Below are 23,062 nucleotides of genomic sequence, written 5' to 3'. Positions count from 1 at the left end.
CTGTGTCGCTCGCTCTCTCTGTGTGTGTGTGTCGCTCGCTCTCTCTCTCTCTGTGTGTGTGTCGCTCTCTCTCTCTCTCTGTGTGTGTGTGTCGCTCTCTCTCTGTGTGTGTCGCTCTCTCTGTGTGTCGCTCTCTCTCTCTGTGTGTGTCGCTCTCTCTCTGTGTGTCGCTCTCTCTCTCTGTGTGTGTCGCTCTCTCTCTGTGTGTCGCTCTCTCTCTCTGTCTCTCTCTCTGTGTGTCGCTCTCTCTCTCTGTGTTGCTCTCTGTGTGTGTGTCGCTCTCTGTGTGACGCGTCAGAGTACCTGCCAGGACTATTGATGTTATTGTTTTTTAGTTAATAAACTTTTTTGTTTTTGTATCCTGCATGACCATCAATCCGTTTTGTTGTGCTCCTGTTTTGTCCCTTTGGGACCTTGTCCTTCCTATTAAAATGCTATTTGTTTTATTTTATTTAGAAAGCACATGAACACGGCACCCACTAGACTTCATTTTCACAATACATTTGAATGTGGCTGCACAGTGCCATTTTTACACACTGATTTCTGCATCAAATGACATGTTGTATTGCTTGGCTTAAAAAACAAAAAAAGGGTTAATTATTTATTTCTTGGGACCAAGATCCCTTTGAATCTCAGTGATATTGGTGGCTGGATGTTGACACCTTTGCATCATCCTCACAACAACACAGAGAAACGGCTGGGTGCCGAGAGAGCGCGCGCGCGTGACGGGCAGCCGGCAACGTGCGCGCTCCCGCACTGCGTGCCCGCCGTGGGGGATCTGCTGGCCTATCACCCGCCTCCTCCTTCACTCATTAATCCTTTAACCCTTTCCAGGCTCGGCAGGGCCGCCGACGTCACGCTCCCGACGTCATCAACCTCAGCCCGAGGCAGCAGCAGTTGTGGTTGCAGCTGTGACAGCGACGAGTAGTCACGACACGGACTAGTTTCGGGAGAGTCGGGATAGAGAGGTACAGCGAAGAGACTGTGTATATAGAAGTATACATGTGTTGATATATGCACCGTGTTTTGACTCCCTCCCACCCCCTGTTTTAAACAAACCCTGGCTCGCGATCCATGGTATATAGAGCATCCCCCCCGTGTGTATAGGTTTAATTAGGTATATATTTCTGTGTGCGTATATATATATATATATAGTTTGTGTGTGTATATGCATATATATAATTGTATCTGTCAAGGAGGAGCTTTTGGGCAGGTGGAGTCTGCATTTATGCCAGGGCCACCATGTTTGATGTGGGCAGGAAGTGAGTTTTCCCTTCTTGTTTTTAGTTTTGTGTGTGGGGGAGGTCTCCTCCTCCTCAGGTGCAGCACTTGGTTGTTGTTATTGTTGTTTCTCAGTTCTGTGTTGGTGATGACACAAGAAGTGACAATCTGCTGAGCGGTCCTTTTCATGCCAGAGCAATAACACAGCAATATAATGGGTGCTTTTCTATCAAAAGAGATTAGTGATGTAATTTTTTTTTTTTTTTTTTGTAGCATTGACACCTGTTGTGCTGGGGGTATGAAATGTGTTGGTGTCTTAAGTGGTAAAATATTTTCTCTCCAAGATGTGTATTTTAGTTATGTAATGCAATCTGTGTTGTGCACTATGTAATATATAGCCTACTTCTTTGTGTGCGTGTGTGTGTGTGTGTGTGTGTGCGCTCGCACACACCAATTGACAAGTACACGTGTTATAAAAAAGATACTTCACCAAAATCAAATGACCGAAGGAGACACAGCACTACAGGTGATATGGGGGGGGAGGAGGAGCCATCTCGCCAGGGAGGTGTGTGTGTGTGTGTGTGTGTGTGTGTGTGTGTGTGTATGTATGTAATGTATGTGTGGGTGAAAAGGTTACTTAAAACCCTCCACCGTATAGCATAAAAATATTACTTGTGAGCACATTCACATGTCTTGGACAGGTCTGCAACCCTGCTTTTCACCATTATCTCCTAGCATACAGTGCTACCACTGCAGCAAGGGATTCTGGGGAATTAATTTGCATGTCATTTCCCAGAATCCCTTGCTGCAGTGGATAGCACTGTAAGCTAGGAGATAATGGTGAAAAGCAGGGTTGCAGACCTGTCTAAGACATGTGAATGTGCTCACAAGTAATATTTTTATTGTATGTATGTATGTATGAGTTAAGTTATGGTGAGTAAAAAAAATGACAAAAACCCTCCACAGCAAAGCAAATATGCAAATGTAAATACAACTGTATGCTCATCTGCATGTCTTAGGCAGGTCTGCAACCCCGCCTTTCCCCATTATCACCCAGCACACAGCACTTCCACTGCAGCAAGGGATTCTGGGAAATGACATGCAAATGAGCACACAGTGCCACTTTTTGCTTCAAAAACCATATTTAACATGGTTCCCTATGGTTTTTGAAGCAAAAAGTGGCACTGTGTGCTCATTTGCGTGTCATTTCCCAGAATCCCTTGCTGCAGTGGAAGTGCTGTGTGCTGGGTGATAATGGGGAAAGGCGGGGTTGCAGACCTGCCTAAGACATGCAGATGAGCATACAGTTGTATTTACATTTGTGTATATATCTATATATATCTATATCTATCTCAGCAGAGAAGTAGGTGATGCTCAGTACAGGTAATGAATAAGTCAAAGAAGATAAGTGATCAATATACTGGCACAGCACTAAGAATTAAATGCGTATTTATCCAACATGTATGCAAAAAGGACAGGCCCTTGAAAAACGCTCCAGTTGGGACCGAAACGTTGAGCTAATATCACTTTATTGAATATAGGAGTGTATGTATATATTGATTTTAATAGTTTTGTGCTATGATTGACTAAACACATTTTGGCTTTTAATGTCCTAGTTTGGATTTAGGTAGCTATTGAACTATATATGTTCAAAAAAAAAAAAAGATTGGGTAGATGCATCCCAGAAGACTGCATCCCTCTGAGTGAACAATTAGAAAAACGACGTGCAAAATAATGATATTGGATACTGCTTGCCTTTATATAATTATTAAAAAGCCACCTGCTCTCTACTTATTTATATTAAAGAAAAAAAAAGGGAATAACAGATTACAAGTCTTTTGATTATATGCTTCTGTTGCTTATTACATAGACAAAGGTAGGCTTAAAGTTTAGAAATGGCATTGGTTCAAAAAGAGGAAAGATTGTAGTTTCCATAGATCAGGGATACTCCATTATTTTTGTTAAGGTATTGCCAAATTCTAGATTGCATGGTGGGTGGGGGTCTGCTGCAACAGATATGGGGCGGTGGAGAGGGTGCTTGTATGATGGATATTGGGGGTAGGAGAGGGTGCTGCTGGGATGTTTAGATGTGGGGATGCTGCTGTTGAGACGGATGGATATGGGGGGGATGGTTAAGCTGGGAAGGTGCCTCTGCTGCTGGGATGTATTAAGGTGTGTTTTTTATATTGGGGGTAGAGGAGTGTAGGGGCAGTGATGCAAACATTGGAAGAAGCTGCATGCTGGAGCCTGTCATGAGGCTCTTTCCTGTGCATTGTGGGGCGTGCAAAAGAAGGCCATGGCTGTGATTAACAGATCACCGCTGCCTGAGTCTCGAAGGGAGGGGGCCAGACCGAGGGATAAGAGTGCATTAGGCCTGCGGTCTGCCCGTTCACTGCACCATTTAGAAATCTACAGTTTCACAGTACTTAGTCCTCCAATAAATAGTTATTAACATAGTAAAGACTGCCCTCTTTCTCTTAATCTAATCCGAACCAAAATAAAGTCTCTTATGTATAATTTTAGCCCGCCTTTTATGTGAGGATGCTTGGAAGATCATTTAATTCGTGTAGTAGAGTATTTTTGTATGAGGCGTGGCGATTTGGGTATCTTACCTATGTTTTTGTGAAATGTCTAGAGGCAGAGATCAGAGGCCTGGGTTGTGTAAATTGGACGTGGTTTTTGTGTGATTTCTTCGTAGTCTTTAGAGATGTGCCTAAATGAGAAACATTAGTCTCTCTAGGCCCCATGTGAACATTTTTGCTTTTTTCACTAATGGGATTGTTATTTTAATACTTTGGAGGCTCTCATTAAACTAAATGATTTAACTTAAGCAGTGTTATTGAGATCTAATTTGAACTAGGAAGCTAGTCCTGACTAGTATGTCAGGCTTCTTGATGCAAGGTGAATGTACAACCAGCATGCAATCACCTGTTTAAAGGGGCATTTCCTATTGCTCATTTTTTTTTCTCTTTAATGGATGCAGCAGTTCCTTGCATTTACGGCGACGCAGTTATTTAAGCTGCTGATCGATCCATTCTTCCGTGATCGATCGGCTTAGATCTTGCGTCTCAGGGCATGCAATATGGCTGCCTGTTAAAAAGGAGGATGGTGTGGCTTCCTAAACAGTTGCTATAGCAACCCAAGAAAGCTTAACTGTTTGGATTTCCCAAGACATAACCATTATGGTATGGAGTCTGGCACTTCAAGGGCCCATGGCGTAGTGACTACATCATGACTGCAGGGTGCTCGTTTTCCAGGGTAGATTGCATCCTATGGGACACAATCTGTAAGGCTGAGTCCATGGTGACTCAGCCCGTGCGGAGGCGCGCTGAGGCTGCGGGCCAGTGACGTCACGGAGCTGGTTCACCCTCACTCGGCGAACCACTCACGTGACCGGCCCTGCGCTCCCACGAGCGCGAAAATTAAAAATTTTCATAAGACTTACGCTTCCGCACGCTTGCGTAAGCGAGCCCCTGCTACAGCCGCTCTCATTGCGGCTGCAGGGGCTCACTGCCGAGCAGCAGCGCGCCTCAGCACGGGTCAGCGCATAAGCGCTGGCCATGCCCGAGACCTAATGCAGGGAAACAAAAGCGGAGGAAAGGGCCTGTTACCGGGTAAAGCGACACCCCGATCATGTGGGCGCTGTTTGATGGTTGTACCTCCGGCACCCAAGGTCTTAATACATTAGAGGAGAAAAATGCAGGAATTATCTAATACTACACAACTAATATTTATATATAAATAAACACTCACGGCCTAGGATTTTGAATGAAATGTTGCTTCAACTGCAATTCAAATAAAATACACAGTTTCATGTGTGGATTTGTATTTTCTCCTTCAGATTTTTTTTTTGTACAAATAAAATCACTTAAAGAAGCAATCCTTGCAATATCCTATTATTTTTTTCAAATAAATAATTTCTGTAGTATTAGATATTTACTACTATTTTTTAAATTCAATTCTTAATGCGTTTTAATATACTGAGCCTCTTGATTTCTATAGAAGGTTTTAGCACACCTCCCCAGAAGTGCAAGATCTTTGTAAGGCTGCGGTGATAGCGACAACGACGTCGCGTAAAAACGAATGCATTGCCACCGTCGCGTGCGCTTATAGTAAGCGCGACGGCTTGATCTCTGGAAGTCATCTCAATTTGATTTTTCCATTGACCGTAGCTTGACGTCACCGTCGCCAGCACTATAAGCGCAGCCTAAGGCCTCGGGCATGGTCAGCGCTTAGGCGCTGACCTGTGCTGAGGCGCGCTCTCACTTACCAGTGAGCTCCTACAGCCACAATGAGAGCGGCTTTAGCAGGGGCTCACGCATGCTTCCGCTAGCGTGCAAAAGCGTAGGTCTTAGGAAAATTGTAGATTCAAGCGCTCACGGGAGCGCAGGGCCGGTCACGTGAGCGGTTCGCCCAATGAGGACGAACCAGCTCCGTGACGTCACTGGCCCGCCCCCGGACGGCACGCTAACCAAGGCCAGGGAAAGCACCCGCTCTCCCTCAGCGCGCCTCCGCACGGCTGCTGCAACCCTGGACACAGCCTTAGGCTTTGGTCCGGCGGCGCGCGCGGCCGCATGCGCGTTCCTCACGAGCGGGTATCCTTCTGAGCAGGTCCCAGTTCCCCCTTGCTGCACGGCTCACAACGCGCTGTGACGCGTCAGCCGCCAGGGGATGCAAGAAAATTGCGATCCCGAGTGGTGACGCGTCATGTCGTGCGCTGATGAGCCTATCAGCGGCGGGAGCTGTCAGAGAGCTTCCTCCACAAGGTTGTGTGTGTGTCTCAGCACGGAGAGGATGAATACGACCGTAGTGATGCGCTGGTAACCAGATGCTGCCGATGCACAGCTGATTCAGACCGCCTCCTGCAGCCCGGGAGACCGACCCCCCCCGCTGCAGCCATCCGTGTGGGGGGGACAGGGAAGGGAGGATTTACGGGAGAGCAGAGGGCATGTGGAGGGAGGGGGAGAGTAGCGGGTCCCTCCGCTCAAACCCCAGCCGCTGCTCCCGCTTCCTACAGACCGCAGGTAGCGGTCAATTGCCTGTCAGCGTGCCGCCTGTCTGCACTGCGGGCGCGCTGACTGAGGGAGCGGGGCCTTAGCCTGAGTCCATAGAGTGGGTAGCAGGGCTGAGGCGCGCTGACGCTGAGGGTCGCCTGCTGAAATCTGCGCGATTTCATGTCCATGCAGGCGAGCCAGCGGGCGCGATCGGGAGGCGAGGGGAGACTGAGGGAGGCGGGGCAGTGACGTCGCTGGGCCAATCGCCCGCGATGCATCGACGTCAACGTCACGGCGCCGACGTCACGGCGCCGTGACGTTGACGCTGCTCCGCGCTGATTGGATGTTTTCAGCCGACAGCGCTCTGAAAAACAGTTTGGCTGTCGGCTGAAAAATCCAGCACCTCAGCACGCCTGCGGACGCTCGCGTGAGCCCCCTCTAAAGACATCCTCATGGAGGATGCAGGGGCTCAGCGCGGAGCGTCCGCACGGCTCAGCGCGGCCTCCCCTGCTATGGACTCGGCCTTACACTTTCCTGTTGGTGATAATTTGTTGGCAATATTCCCTCCAGTTTGAGCTCCAAGCTGTAACAATAGATAATGTTACCTTGATAATTTAGCTGCTGAGCTAAACTGACAGACTGAAGGATTGATTTGAAACTGAAAGGCAGCCATTTAGTGAACCCTGGGAAGCAAGATTTTGCTGATCAATCACGGGATAACGAGTAGATCGGCAGCTTAGCTATTTAGTTTTCAATAAAGGTAATCAAAGGCTGCATGTATTATATCAAAAATATACATTTTTTTGTTAAAGTACCATTTTGACTGCTTTCTTAATCACTCCTTTTGTAATGCTTAGAAAACAATGTCTGTGACTGTTTTAACATTACACTTTAACTAATATTTGATGATTGAATCACTTTTAATATAAAAAAAAAACTAACACGGGTCGCCATTTTCTGCATCAAATAAAATAAAAGCATTGCATTTTGTCATTGGTCTCCCATCGGTTAGGTTTTGAGTGCATTACCTGGAAGGATGTAAGTAAACTAGTCGTGTTAATATGGGTTAAAGCTGTGTTTACTGCTTTTTGTTTTCAAATCGAGAAGTAGAGTATAAGCATTTTAAAATACACTTTCAGTGTTGTGCTTTTGTTTTGTTACTATAGCAAAATATAAACTTGGGAGGGGATTGGATTCCTTTAGCTCCTCCCTTCGTTGTGACCTCACTGTTAAATAATCTGATCCATTCAGTCACTCAAAAAGTAATGTTGAGGGAACAGTTGTGCTAATGCATTTTGACTGGATTTTGGGGTGGGCGTCACCCGATATTTGAAAAGTGTTTAAAAAAAAAAATTAGAAGTGCAATTCGTGTTTTGATTCCTCACAATACTCTCCATAGGGTTTGTAAGTGACTTAAGTGAGAACTTAAAAATAGGGTTTTCCACTCATCTAAATGAACGCACAATTACAGTGACACTATTACAGGCGGCGCTAGAGGCAGACAGCAATCTGGAACAATGGATAGCAGTCTCATTGATTTTAGTCTGCCTCTTGGAATAAAATCTGGCTTTGTGTTGTCCTAACGAGGTGCAGGAGTTGCACAGTATAGTGTTTTTCTGTCCAATACAATGTCCATTTTTGGTTGCAATATGGTGCTGTGCGTAAAAGTTTTATAAATCTATTTGTTTCCTTGGCTCTTTAGCATGGTTATCATTTATTACAGAGTTTATTAAACTGTGGTCCTTTGGCTGGTGGTCCCCCTAAATATTTGTTATGGCTCCCAAAACTCAGCAAACTTTTTGCTTTGTTTGCCAGGGCAGTCCTATAGTTTTGTGACACTTGTTTAATTGCCTGCAGATCAGTGTTTCCTTTTAGCCTGTGATGGGCAGCTTTTTATATCCAGGTCTACTATTTTGAAGTGTGTGTGTGTATCTGTCTCTCTCTTGGGATGGAGGGAATTCACAATAAGAAATGTGTTGTAGCCTTGGTTCTCTGGGGAAAGTCTGCATCAGTAGTAGAAGATTTCAGGCACTCATGGGTTTTTGTTCCAGATGTGTGGAGGTTTTGTTAAATGCTAAGTCAATATTTCGGTGTGGGCACGGACTTCTAATAAGACAAATGTAATGTATAGTGAACAGTGACCTATGTGCCCCTGTGTCAGAATATCTGTGATGGGTGCTAAGAAACAGAGTAAACGGAAGGAGCAGGCACAGCGACCCATGGTGCATAGGAGTAGCGTGTCCCAAAAAGAGAGAAAAAAGCCTTCCTCAGAGGTGAAAACATGAAGGGTTAAACAAATGTGATATATGCAAGGAAATCTGACAAAGTATAAACTCTACATATACAAAAGATGGAAACGCACCACATGTAACCTATCCATTTCAGATCAATATTAGATATGGGATACTTCCATGTGAACCTTAGGCTGCGTCCATAGAAGGACAAGCAGTGCTGAGCCGTGCGGACGCTCCGCGCTGAGCCCCTGCATCCTTAATGAGGATGCCTTGAGAGGGGGCTCACGCGAGCGTCCGCAGGCGTGCTCAGGCTTTGGAATTTTCAGCCGACAGCCAAGCTGTTTTTCAGCGCACTGTCGGCTGAAAACATCCAATCAGCCTGAAGCAGCGTCAACGTCACGGCGCCGTGACGTTGGCGCCGTGACGTTGACGTCAGTGCGTCGCGGGTGATTGGCCCAGCGACGTCACTGCCCCACCTCCAACCACCTCCCCCCCGGCTCCCTTTGCGCACGCTGGCTCGCCTGCAAGTCCATGGAATCGCGCTGACTTCAGCAGGCGAGCCTCAGCGCGCCTCCGCTCTGCTGAACCCTCTATGGCCCCGGCCTTAGGCTACGCTTATAGAGACGGGGACGGTGACATCAGGCTGCGGTTGCTGGAAAAATCAAATTAAGATGACTTCCAGCGATCGCGACCAAGCCGTCGGTCCGAGTCGCGCTTACTATAAGTGCACGCGACGGCTGCAATGCATTTGTTTTGACGCCGCGTCACTGTCGCCGGCACTATAAGCGCAGCCTTATAATGGCAAACAAATTATTTCACTTATTGGAGCACGCTACTCTAATTGATTGATAAAGTAATAATCCCCAAAGAACAGGGCATTACTGGCCAATAGTGCCCTGGCTGGAAGTGTTGCAGACTTTAACCCTGCCAGGGCGTTATTGGCCAGTAATGCCCTGTTCTGAGGGGATTAATACTATTATATGTTTTTTAATTTTTCATAAAGATACTTTTGTAGTCTTATTGATTTTTATCAGCATGATTGTCTACAATCTTATGCTTTTACTGCAAGTTTATTAAAAAATAAATTGTACATACAGTACACACAGCCGTGTGTGTGTGTGTGTGTGTGTGTGTGTGTGTGTGTGTGTGTATACAAACACACACATACACACACACACACACAAACACTGCAGCCCCCCAATTATACACAAAAACACAGTCTGCAGTTCCCCCTCCTCTACACCCACAAAACACACTGTAGCCCTCCTCCAACCTCTACACTCATAAAACACACACACACACACACACACACACAACAGTCCCCCCTCTACACCCACAGAAAACACTGCAGACACACACACACACACACACACACACACACACACACACACACACACACACACACACACACACACACACACACACACCAACAAAACAGACTGCTGCCCCCTCTACATCCACAAAAAACACAGCAGCAACCACCCCTCTACACCCACTACAGCCCCCTGTAAATCCACACACTACAGACACACACAAATACACGCAAAACACTCTGCACCCCTCCACCCACAAAACACACAGCAGCCACCGTCTGCACCCACAAACCAATGCAGAGACGCACACAAAACAACAAAACAGACACTGCCACCTCTATTTCCACAAAAACACACCAGCAGCCCCCTCCCTACACCCACTGCAGCCCCCTGTAAACACACACCACTCTGCACATCTCCACCACACACAACACACACACAGCAACAAAATAGACATTGCTGCCCTCTCTACACCCACAAAACACACAAACCTTTCCTCTCACTCTCCTGTGCAGAGCTCTCTGCGGGCCATTGCTGATTAGTTAAAATTCTGGGCATTATCCAATCCGAGAGCAGGGATTTCAATAATGCCTGAATTTAACAGCTCTAGCCTATAATAAGACTTAACTTTATTATTTTTTAACCTGTAAATAATAATAAAAGACCATTTAACATCCCTCCACCTTAATTTTTTTAAATTAATTTGACTCTGAGTAAGTAATCTTAATTATGTGGACATATCTATTTTTTTAACCTGTAAATAATAATAAAAGTTAAAGGAGCAATAGTCATCAAGTGTTATTTTTTTATTTTATTTTTTTCAATTCAACTCAATGTCATTTTTAATGAGTTTCGATATACTGAGCATCCTTTGATTTCTATAGCAGGTTTTAGCACACCACCCCAGCAGTGCAAGATCTTTGCAACACTTTCCTGATTTGTAATCATTTGTTGCCAATATTCCCACAAGTTTGAGCTGCAAAATGTAACATCAGGATACATTGTAGCTGCTGTGTTAAACCGAGTGAAGGATTGATTTAAAACTGAAAAGCAGCCATTTTCTGATCTCTGGGAAGCAGAATTTTGCTGATCGATCACGGGAGAACCAACGGATCAGTAGCTTATGTCACTAGTTTTCAATAAAGGTAAGCAATGTTGATATTAAAACTTTTTCTTTTTGGTGCGTGAATTGCCTTTGAGTTTTTTTAGTCTATTTTAGTGGTGTGCTCCAATAAGTGAAAGTATAAACTGTAACTGAAGAATTGAAAATAAGGCAGAGCAAATAAATGGGAGAACTTGATGAGGAGCAAAGTGGCTGAAAAGCGACTGGGTTACCATTCAAAACAAAATACATGAACAAATGACATGACATTTTTAGTAATGAGACCATAGGTAGATAGCGCCAAATCAACCTTTCAATTACATCAGTGTTTCTCAACCAGGGTGCTGGGGAACCCAATTATGCTGCAACCCTCTGTTAGGCTGAGTCCATAGAGACTGCAGCCATGCGGAGGCTGAGGGAAAGCGGGTGCTTTCCCTGGCCTTAGAGCGTGCGCCGTCTGGGGGCGGGCCAGTGATGTCACGGAGCTGGTTCGCCCTCATTAGGCGAACCGTTAACGTGACCGGCCTCTCTGCTCCCCTCAGCGCCAAAACGTAATTTGAAATGTCTCCTCCGCATGCCTGCGGAAGCGCCCCCTAAGGCTGCCCTCATAAAGGGTGCTGGGGGTAAGTCCGCTGCCTTAGCGCGGCTCAGCGGCTAAGGCCTTGAGCCGCGCTCCTGCTCTGCCTCGCCTGGTCAAGCTGGAGCTTTTTTTGCATCCTGGCAGGCGAGGCAGTGAGCGCGTGTGCGGAACAGAGGCGTGGCGGGAGGCGGGGCTAGTCCCTCATTCCTATTGGACGGTTGAGGTCACGTGACCGCTCCTCCGTTCCCCTCAGCGCCGAAATTCAAACCTGCCTGTCTCCTGAAAATTTCTGAGCCTCCGCACGCATGTGGAAGCGGCTGCTCAAGCCACGCTGATCACAGATGCAGGGGGTAAGGGCATCGGCTCAGCACGGCCTGCTGTACCATGTCCCAGGCCTAAGCGCTGACTATGCCCGCAGCCTTAGGGGTGCTGCGGGCCCAGATGGAAAACTTAGTGGACAACACCACACTGCCTGGAGAAGCAGATGTTGTCATCCGCCTCTCACTTCTGTGCTAGGCTTAGAGAGAAGTCTCTTCCTCTCCAGTTAGCGCATGACATGCCCACTGACATGTTTTGAGGTGTGGGGTAGGAGAGTGATAACATTGTGTGGGGAGGATGAGGGAGTCTAATGATTGTGTGTGTGTGTGTGTGTTACATTGGATGTGTGTATTTGTGAAAAGAAGGGTGGTTTGTGTAAGCTAGCAGGGGATGTGAGGTCTGAAGGGCAGGGGTGCCTTGAGATTTAAAAAAAATCATTCAGGGGTGCCCCAGCTCAATGAAGATTGAGAACGACTATTAGATGATTAGTAGTGTCACTGACTTAGAAGGAAAAGAGCACAATAGAGCTTGATTTAGATTGGATTATGAGCCACTAGTTTGACATATTGAGTTTGAGGTGTCTTAACTGTCAGGCTGTATGAGATTTCTGTGACGGTGAGGGGGCAACCAGGCTTTTAATAAAGGTCAAGCCCTGTTTTGGTTACCTCTGATCCGAGTATTGGGGTTGTATGAATGTCTTTATATAGCGCCATTAATGTATGTGGCGCTTTACAGTAGTAATAAACGTGACAATCATATAAATAACAAATAATGGTGGGTGTGGGATATTGTCCCAATAATCAGGGCTCAGCTGTCCTGGGAGTGTACATGCGTATTCATAGTGATAGTCTATAACCAAGGTACTTAGAGCATGTAGAAGTGCTATGGGAGACTCAATGTAGTATATAACCATAGGATTGTACTAGTTAGGCTGGACGGCTAACACAGATCTCCATATATACCATAAAGGTCCTGCATAAGCCCCCAGCAAAACAAAAAGTACGTACCGTATGAATCAATGATTGTGAGGAACTCCCTTAAAGCACAGCTCTGCCTTTGGTGAGTGGGTTCATCACGCCGAACGTAATTGAAGAGAAAGTAGTCCCGAAGGGTACAATGGCGGAGCACTGCCGTGCAAACAATGGGGGCTGCAAACCAGTAGCGAGTATAAAAAGGTTTATTGGGTGGTCAAAAAGAAGTACATAGTAACTTTGACGCGTTTCGGGACCTGCGTCCCTTTGTCAAAAAGTAAATTTGCGTCTGTATGCATACCTGTTACATAGCGAATCCCCCGCCCCCGGCGATGACGTCACAGGGCCCAGATCTCGCGAGAGTTAATCAGAGGGACCAGCTCATTGGCAGACAAAGCAGCCAACGAGAGGCCTCACTGAGAACTCGCCCCCTGTGAGCCGTGGCATCGGGAGCCGCCTGTTATATAGGAGCATGTAAAGAATATAGAACACAATGTCAAAATGGTTAAAAACAAATACAGCATAAAGCTATAACAGATTAAAAACACGAATGTAAAACCAACACGAAATGGTGAAACTGTCTGGTATACATCAGATTGTGGCATAGAATGGACTTTAAGAAAAGAACATTGCAATCTATCAGAGAGATAAATGGACGGAGCAACAAAGTATCCACTGGTAGATTTGCATATTCTGGAAACAGTGTCGCAGGGGGTAAATAAAGAACTGTCTATACAAATATTAGTGTAGTCATCAAAAATGCACAATATCACAAAGATAAAAAACATGTGAGAGTGTTGTTGGCAATTGATTCTAAATAGAGTCACATAGAAGACTACAAGGGTATCTGTACACACTTTAGGGTATCCAGAACAATCTAACATCCAGTCTGAAACCAATCAGCTCATTTAGCAAATAGATAAATGGGTAGAACACAATACATTCTCTCAACATATATACAGAATGCACAGTATATGTACATACACACAGAAAAAGACCTATTTGGTTGTTATTCTTGTAAAAGGTAAGTAAATGCATGATCGCGAGCTAATATTACCAAAGCTCTCATTATATGTATTTCATCATAGAAGCTACAGACATCAATTAATGTCCCGTATAAAATAACAAGGCATGAATCTATTGAATGTCCAATGTACAAAAAATGTTATAACAATACATATACTGGGATAGATAGGTCATATATGTGAAATCTTAGCTCATTATACCAGGAAATGTTTGAGTTCCCAGTCTAGATTCATGCCCCTGGGTGCTATTGTCCCAAGGGCATAAATCCAGTACATCTCTCTTTGATTCAAGAGAGACTCCCTATCTCCAACTCTGGCGTGGAGACGTATGTGTTCAATTGCACTAAAAGTAATGTTCTGTATGGAACCGAACTGACATTTTAAAAAGTGACGTGCCACTGGATATCTTTCATCTTTATTGATAATTGTTCTAACGTGTTCTGTAATTCTCTCTTTAAGTGGGCGAATCGTCCTGCCCACATAGGAGCTGCCACAATTACATCTAAGTGCATAAACAACAAATTTAGTATTGCACGTCATGAAGGAAGATAGACTGTAATTTTTCTTTGTGTGTACATTTTTAACATGTTTCATAGGAGAAGCATACCTGCACATTTTACAATTGCCACAACTGAAGAAACCTTTCATCTTAGATTTTCTTGTCTCTCTATCAGGATCAAACAAACTGGGGGAAACTCTGTTACCGATGGTCTTGGCCTTCCTAAAAACCATCCTTGGTTGATCTTGTGTATATTTATCTAGATCTTTGTCTAATTTCAATACACCCCAGTGCTTCGTCAAAATGTCTCTAATTTGTTGTGCCTGCCTAGAGAAGGTGTTAATGAAAAAGGTGAATCCTCAGAGGGTTCATTGTGTTGATGTGCCTTTTTACTTTTTTTTAGACTTAGTCTGTTTTAAGAGTGTTGTCCTATCCATGTTTAGTGCATATTTACATGCATTTTCAATGTCTTCCTCTCTGTAACCCCTGTGTTTAAACCTCTCTGATAGTTCGTCTGCTTGTAACAGGAATGTCTGGTTTAGTTCGTCTGCTTGTAACAGGAATGTCTGGTCTGTTGAACAGAGTCTCCGGAGTCTAAGGAATTGTCCTTTCGGAATACCTCTAATAAGGGGTCGAGGATGTGCGCTATTGGCCATGAGCAAGGAATTCCTAGAGTTCTCCTTCCTAAACATTTTTGTTTGGATTCTAAGTTCTGCATCCAAATAAAGGTGCAAGTCCAAGAAATCCATCACGCTCTCATGTGTTTTAGATGTAAATTTTCGATTAAATGTATATTGTTCAGATACACAAAAAACTCATGTAGTGTAGAGGTGCTACCAGACCAGATAAGCAATAGTCTATATAGCGACGATAGAAGAGTATGTGGTGTCTAAAGGGATTAGCATCACCAAAAATATAAGTGGTTTCCCAAAAGCCCATAAATAAATTGGCATATGAGGGTGCAAAGGAAGTCCCCATAGCCGTGCCTTGTGTTTGTAAATAATAAGTGTTGTTGAATAGAAAGTAATTGTGTTGTAACAAGAAAATTATTGAATCAAGAATGAATGTGCTCTGTGCCAAGTGAATATTAGAGGGATTTAAGTAATAACTGATAGCTTTAATACCTAAGGTGTGATTAATAATGGTGTATAAAGAGGTCACATCAAGTGTGACCCAATGATATGAATGTGACCATGAAATCTTCTGTATATCTGTCAATAAATCTATGGAGTCTCGTAAAATCGATGGAAGCGTTTTAACCATTGGTTGTAAAAATTGATCCACGTACCTAGATAGACCATCTCCCAAAGATCCAATGCTCGATATTATCAGTCTACCAGGAGGGTTAACCAGAGACTTATGGATCTTTGGGAGATGGTGAAAAATAGGTACTGTGGGAAATTGATTATATATGTACTGGTATTCTTGTTGCGTGAGAACCCCTAGTTCCTTGCCCATCTCCAACAGCTCTCTAATCTCAATAAGATATGGGGCTGTGGGGTTTCGATCTAGTTTGCAGTAACCCTCTGTATCATTCAGTTGTCTGAGGGCTTCCTTAAGATACAAATCTGTATGCATAACCACCACAGCCCCACCCTTATCCGCATTTTTTATTACAATGTCACTTCTTTTACTGAGTGAACTGAGGTGCATCCTTTCCTCTTTGGAGACATTGCCATGTATACAGCTAGAAAAAGCAAACCCCCTAGCTAGTGTCTGTAAATCTTTTTCTACAAGTTTTTCGAATGTTTCAATGTGTGCCCCTTTATTAAAAAATGGACAGAAAATTGATCTGTTGTTGAAGTTGGTATGCCATCAGTGAGAAAATTAAACTGTTGTTCCATATCAATCACCGATGACTCTCCTGATTCTTGTTCAGTGAGTAAGTCATTCATATCTTGTATTACACTTAACTCTCTAAAGGAGGGTCTTTCATGTATATCAACCGGGGAACTGCAATCTACTTCATCAATATTCTCTTGTATAGGAATTGTGACATGTCTATCAGCCCTGGACAAAAAGAATTTCTTTAAGGATAATTTTCTTACGTATTTTTGGAGATCAATGACAGTGCTGAAGAGGTCAAAATCCCCGCTAAGAGCGAAGTTGAGACCCTTCTCCAGCACTGCCATTTCTCCCCCTGTAAGAGTAACACCTGAAATGTTAATCACATTAGTAGGACATGTCAAAAGTACCTCTTTCCTCGGCTTGGCGCTCCTTCTTTTGGACGAGCGCCTTGTCCTTTTTGGTAGTTTTTTGAGGTTTTGGAACTTCTTAAATCATATGATGTAGAATTGTCTTGTAGAGACTTGGTTTGAAGGGTTTCATAATCCGTGTTGTCACTTGCTCTGTCATCTTCATCATCTGTGGAAAACGAGACTGTAGATTGACGTGTCTCATTGTCAGACATATCTGACATACTGGAGATTTCAGGATTTCTCTTCAGAATAGATTTCTTAGGAGTTGATTTCTTCTGGTATTCAGGGCGTCGATAGGAATTCTTTCTCTGTGTGTTATCCTGTCTATTCATGTTCCTTGTAGATGGTGTTTTTTGCCACGTGTAGATTTGATTCCGTTCATAATCAGTCCCGATCAAATTTTATTTGCTTTTTAATCATAATGTCATCTTCATGAACGCCACATTCGTCCAGAAATGCGCAGATAACAGCAAACGCAGAGCAGCACACGTCTTCACAGGTACTATGTTAAATACCTGTGACGATACATTGGACTTGACCATGTATTTTGCGAGGCTAGAAAAAGCTTTAACAACTAATCTCAGACTTTGGTGGGACATAACAACTCTAGACAATTATGTAATATCCAAAAGGATTCTCAGAGGTCTCGGATCAAAAAAATGCCCTCATTTGGCTTCCCTTCAAAGGGCTTTGAGACGGAATGGGTTAAAGTACTTGATGACAGCTCAATGAAGCTAATGGATTTAATTATAAAAACAAAAATCCAAGAGAGGAATGTGATAAAGAAGAATATTAAAGAACTGCAACAAAATTTACATACATTCAGGGATATGGCAGACTTTGAGAGAATGGATAACCAACTAAGTAAAGATATAGATAAAATTGAAGATGACATTATGATTAAAAAGCAAATAAAATTTGATCGGGACCGGACTGATTATGAACGGAATCAAATCTACACGTGGCAAAAACCACCATCTACAAGGAACATGAATAGACAGGATAACACACAGAGAGAGAATTCCTATCGACGCCCTGAATACCAGAAGAAATCGACTCCTAAGAAATCTATTCTGAAGAGAAATCCTGAAATCTCCAGTATGTCAGATATGTCTGACAATGAGACACGTCAATCTACAGTCTCGTTTTCCACGGATGATGAAGGTGACAGAGCAAGGGACAACACTGATTATGAAACCCGTCAAACCAAGTCTCTACAAGACAATTCTACATCATATGATTTAAGAAGTTCCAAAACCTCAAAAAACTACCAAAAAGGACAAGGCGCTCGTCCAAAAGAAGGAGCGCCAAGCCGAGGAAAAAGGGACTTTTGACATGTCCTACTAATGTGATTAACATTTCAGGTGTTACTCTTACAGGGGGAGAAATGGCAGTGCTGGAGAAGGGTCTCAAATTCGCTCTTATTGCAGTTCCCCGGTTGATATACATGAAAGACCCTCCTTTAGAGAGTTAAGTGTAATTCAAGATATGAATGACTTACTCACTGAACAAGAATCAGGAGAGTCATCGGTGATTGATATGGAACAACAGTTTAATTTTCTCACTGATAGCATACCAACTTCAAGAACAGATCAATTTTCTGTCCATTTTTTAATAAAGGGGCACACATTGAAACATTCGAAAAACTTGTAGAAAAAGATTTACAGACACTAGCTAGGGGGTTTGCTTTTTCTAGCTGTATACATGGCAATGTCTCCAAAGAGGAAAGGATGCACCTCGGTTCACTCGGTAAAAGAAGTGACATTGTAATAAAAAATGCAGATAAGAGTGGGGCTGTGGTGGTTATGCATACAGATTTGTATCTTAAGGAAGCCCTCAGACAACTGAATGATACAGAGGGTTACTGCAAACTAGATCGAAACCCCACAGCCCCATATCTTATTGAGATTAGAGAGCTGTTGGAGATGGGCAAGGAACTAGGGGTTCTCACGCAACAAGAATACCAGTACATATATAATCAATTTCCCACAGTACCTATTTTTCACCATCTCCCAAAGATCCATAAGTCTCTGGTTAACCCTCCTGGTAGACCGATAATATCGAGCATTGGATCTTTGGGAGATGGTCTATCTAGGTACGTGGATCAATTTTTACAACCAATGGTTAAAACGCTTCCATCGTTTTTACGAGACTCCATAGATTTATTGACAGATATACAGAAGATTTCATGGTCACATTCATATCATTGGGTCACACTTGATGTGACCTCTTTATACACCATTATTAATCACACCTTAGTTATTAAAGCTATCAGTTATTACTTAAATCACTCTAATATTCACTTGGCACAGAGCACATTCATTCTTGATTCAATAATTTTCTTGTTACAACACAATTACTTTCTATTCAACAACACTTATTATTTACAAACACAAGGACTTCCTTTGCACCCTCATATGCCAATTTATTTATGGGCTTTTGGGAAACCACTTATATTTTTGGTGATGCTAATCCCTTTAGACACCACATACTCTTCTATCGTCGCTATATAGACGACCTATTGCTTATCTGGTCTGGTAGCACCTCTACACTACATGAGTTTTTTGTGTATCTGAACAATATACATTTAATCGAAAATTTACATCTAAAACACATGAGAGCGTGATGGATTTCTTGGACTTGCACCTTTATTTGGATGCAGAACTTAGAATCCAAACAAAAATGTTTAGGAAGGAGAACTCTAGGAATTCCTTGCTCATGGCCAATAGCGCACATCCTCGACCCCTTATTAGAGGTATTCCGAAAGGACAATTCCTTAGACTCCGGAGACTCTGTTCAACAGACCAGACATTCCTGTTACAAGCAGACGAACTAAACCAGACATTCCTGTTACAAGCAGACGAACTATCAGAGAGGTTTAAACACAGGGGTTACAGAGAGGAAGACATTGAAAATGCATGTAAATATGCACTAAACATGGATAGGACAACACTCTTAAAACAGACTAAGTCTAAAAAAAAGTAAAAAGGCACATCAACACACTGAACCCTCTGAGGATTCACCTTTTTCATTAACACCTTCTCTAGGCAGGCACAACAAATTAGAGACATTTTGACGAAGCACTGGGGTGTATTGAAATTAGACAAAGATCTAGATAAATATACACAAGATCAACCAAGGATGGTTTTTAGGAAGGCCAAGACCATCGGTAACCGAGTTTCCCCCAGTTTGTTTGATCCTGATAGAGAGACAAGAAAATCTAAGATGAAAGGTTTCTTCAGTTGTGGCAATTGTAAAATGTGCAGGTATGCTTTTCCTATGAAACATGTTGAAAAATTACAGTCTATCTTCCTTCATGACGTGCAATACTAAATTTGTTGTTTATGCACTTAGATGTAATTGTGGCAGCTCCTATGTGGGCAGGACGATTCGCCCACTTAAAGAGAGAATTACAGAACACGTTAGAACAATTATCAATAAAGATGAAAGATATCCAGTGGCACGTCACTTTTTAAAATGTCAGTTCGGTTCCATACAGAACATTACTTTTAGTGCAATTGAACACATACGTCTCCACGCCAGAGGAGGAGATAGGGAGTCTCTCTTGAATCAAAGAGAGATGTACTGGATTTATGCCCTTGGGACAATAGCACCCAGGGGCATGAATCTAGACTGGGAACTCAAACATTTCCTGGTATAATGAGCTAAGATTTCACATATATGACCTATCTATCCCAGTATATGTATTGTTATAACATTTTTTTGTACATTGGACATTCAATAGATTCATGCCTTGTTATTTTATACGGGATTGATGTCTGTAGCTTCTATGATGAAATACATATAATGAGAGCTTTGGTAATATTAGCTCGCGATCATGCATTTACTTACCTTTTACAAGAATAACAACCAAATAGGTCTTTTTCTGTGTGTATGTACATATACTGTGCATTCTGTATATATGTTGAGAGAATGTATTGTGTTCTACCCATTTATCTATTTGCTAAATGAGCTGATTGGTTTCAGACTGGATGTTAGATTGTTCTGGATACCCTAAAGTGTGTACAGATACCCTTGTAGTCTTCTATGTGACTCTATTTAGAATCAATTGCGAACAACACTCTCACATGTTTTTTATCTTTGTGATATTGTGCATTTTTGATGACTACACTAATATTTGTATAGACAGTTCTTTATTTACCTCCTGCGACACTTTGTTTCCAGAATATGCAAATCTACCAGTGGATACTTTGTTGCTCTGTCCATTTATCTCTTTGATAGATTGCAATGTTCTTTTCTTAAAGTCCATTCTATGCCACAATCTGATGTATACCAGACAGTTTCACCATTTCGTGTTGGTTTTACATTCGTGTTTTTAATCTGTTATAGCTTTATGCTGTATTTGCTTATAACCATTTTGACATTGTGTTCTATATTCTTTACATGCTCCTATATAACAGGCGGCTCACGATGCCACGGCTCACAGGGGGCGAGTTCTCAGTGAGGCCTCTCGTTAGCTGCTTTGTCCGCCAATGAGCTGGTCCCTCTGATTAACTCTCGCGAGATCTGGGCCCTGTGACGTCATCGCCGGGGGCGGGGGATTCGCTATGTAACAGGTATGCATGCAGACGCAAATTTACTTTTTGACAAAGGGACGCAGGTCCCGAAACGCTTCAAAGTTACTATGTACTTCTTTTTGACCACCCAATAAACCTTTTTATACTCGCTACTGGTTTGCAGCCCCCATTGTTTGCACGGCAGTGCTCCGCCATTGGACCCTTCGGGACTACTTTCTCCTAAATAACAAATAATATAAAGAACAGATCATGAGAATAAGTGCTTCAGACACAAAAGTAACATTTCGGAAGTGGAGTCCCCGCTCCGAAGAGCTTACAATCTAATTGGTAGGTAGGAAGAACGTACAGACAGTAGGAGGGCATTCTGGTAAGTGTCAGCTCTTGTTCCCAACAACTGTCAATGCATTACCTGTAATGTGCGACAAAGATTTTTTTTGTTTTGTTTTTACCTTTCCAGGGATGCCAGCGAGCAGGGATTGCTAGGGTATGAGTTTCTGTTGTGGAGAAATTGTCAGAATGTGCCTAGATAGTTGGGGTCCGGAGTTGTCGGTTCCCCTAAAAATGTACCCGAGAATCATGCCTGGTTATCGGATACATGTAAGCACATTGTCCCGGCAATATCTTCCCTTGAAAACGCTTGCGCGACTCACCGCTAGGGTTCCCTGCTTCAGCATAGCCCAGAACGGTAAATGGAGCAAAGGGATGTAAACTGTCCCTGTAACTATTAGGGATCCTTAGGTTAAGGGTGATGCCCAGGTAGCCCAGAACCTGTATTGGGGTTCATGGGCACTCCAACCAAAAGTATAAGATGGTATGGGGGTATGGTATTGGGATGTATTAAAAGTATATTTTATTAACATTATGTTTAATACTGTAATGTACTGTGTGCACTGTATATGAATTGGAACTTAAGGAACCAATGTTCAGACAGGCTACCAAGTTGGTGCCAGTAAGTCTGCTGGACATCGGAAATGAAAGCCACCAGAGGATGCCAGGGGTGTGAAGACCATTTGAGTAACAGGGAAAGGCTCTAGTACCCACGTCCTGGGATCAATGGCAGTTGTCCATGCTGCAATTTGTCCTACCAGACCTGGAGGAACCTGACCCAGCGGGTGGCATCTGAATAGCACAGGACGGAGGTGGCAAACTCGCTCATGTCCCTTGGCAGATTCAGATTCCCCGCTTAACTGGCTTTTCAGACGGGCTTCGCTCTTATTTGCTACTAATAAAGTTCCTACGCTGTGATTCGCTGTAGTATTTTGTGGATGAACTGCAAAATACTATAAGAAACCCCTAAGTCAATCACCCATGAGATTGAGCGCCAGAAGTGGGGGCAGGCTTTTCAAAAGTGCTCTTGCGCTAGTAGCAGAGCAACGGCTTCAGAAAAGTCTGCCTGGAAAATATTCTAAGCCCCAACTTTTTGCGGCCAAGTTCTAATAATCGAACGTAACGGTCGCGGCTGGCATTGGAAGCTGATTTTAGTTCCAGGACGTTTGGTACTAACCCGCAGTCAAGAGACCAAGTTCTCAGAAGGGAAGGGAGTGGTGTCATGTGGAACTTCACGCCAATTTAGGAATCAGAGGATTTCGGGCTAAGTCCTGGTTAGGGGAAAATGCTTATTTACTGTTCCCTGCACCTAGAACATTCCAGTTTTCAGCCCCCAGTAAGTATGCTTTTCGTCTGTATTTTGTGTTCCACTGTGTGTATGCCTATTTCTGTGAATAAACATCAATTTATTTCATTATCTGGTTTTGCTCAATACATGATCCTGGTAAAAGGTGTACAATAAACCTGGTCTCCCGTGACAAGCTGGTATTGGGCTGCAGATGTATGGATGGATACAGTTGTCATCTGCGTACAGGTGATACGTGAAGCCAAATTAAATAAGGTCAGCGAGGGAGGTATTGCCTAATATGGGAGAGAATTCATGTTTAATGGGGAAAATGTAATTGAACGCAGTCTTGTATAGAGATCTACTTATGGATCGCTGTCGTTAATATGTGACACTATCCGTGCTCAATGTGTCAAATTAAATTTATTGGTCAGGTGCAAAAAAACATAAGTGTCAC

At 43.3% G+C, this 23,062-nt stretch overlaps 1 protein-coding gene across 3 annotated transcripts in view; it reads left to right on the top strand.

Annotated features, from left to right (window-relative positions):
* The first annotated feature begins 797 nt into the window (after positions 1-797).
* Positions 798-23,062, top strand: part of KDM4C (lysine demethylase 4C) — a 418,437-nt gene continuing 396,172 nt past the window's right edge. The window contains exon 1 of one of the 3 annotated variants that reach the window (XM_075596498.1): positions 798-968. The gene's annotated coding sequence lies outside the window, so the exon portion shown is untranslated. The remainder of the gene's footprint in view (positions 969-23,062) is intronic. The other 2 variants (XM_075596492.1, XM_075596483.1) reach the window with 2 other exon arrangements.

Source organism: Ascaphus truei, chromosome 1 (genome assembly GCF_040206685.1).
Source record: "Ascaphus truei isolate aAscTru1 chromosome 1, aAscTru1.hap1, whole genome shotgun sequence".
NCBI lineage: Eukaryota > Metazoa > Chordata > Amphibia > Anura > Ascaphidae > Ascaphus > Ascaphus truei.
This window is presented reverse-complemented; position numbering and strand designations above follow the sequence as displayed.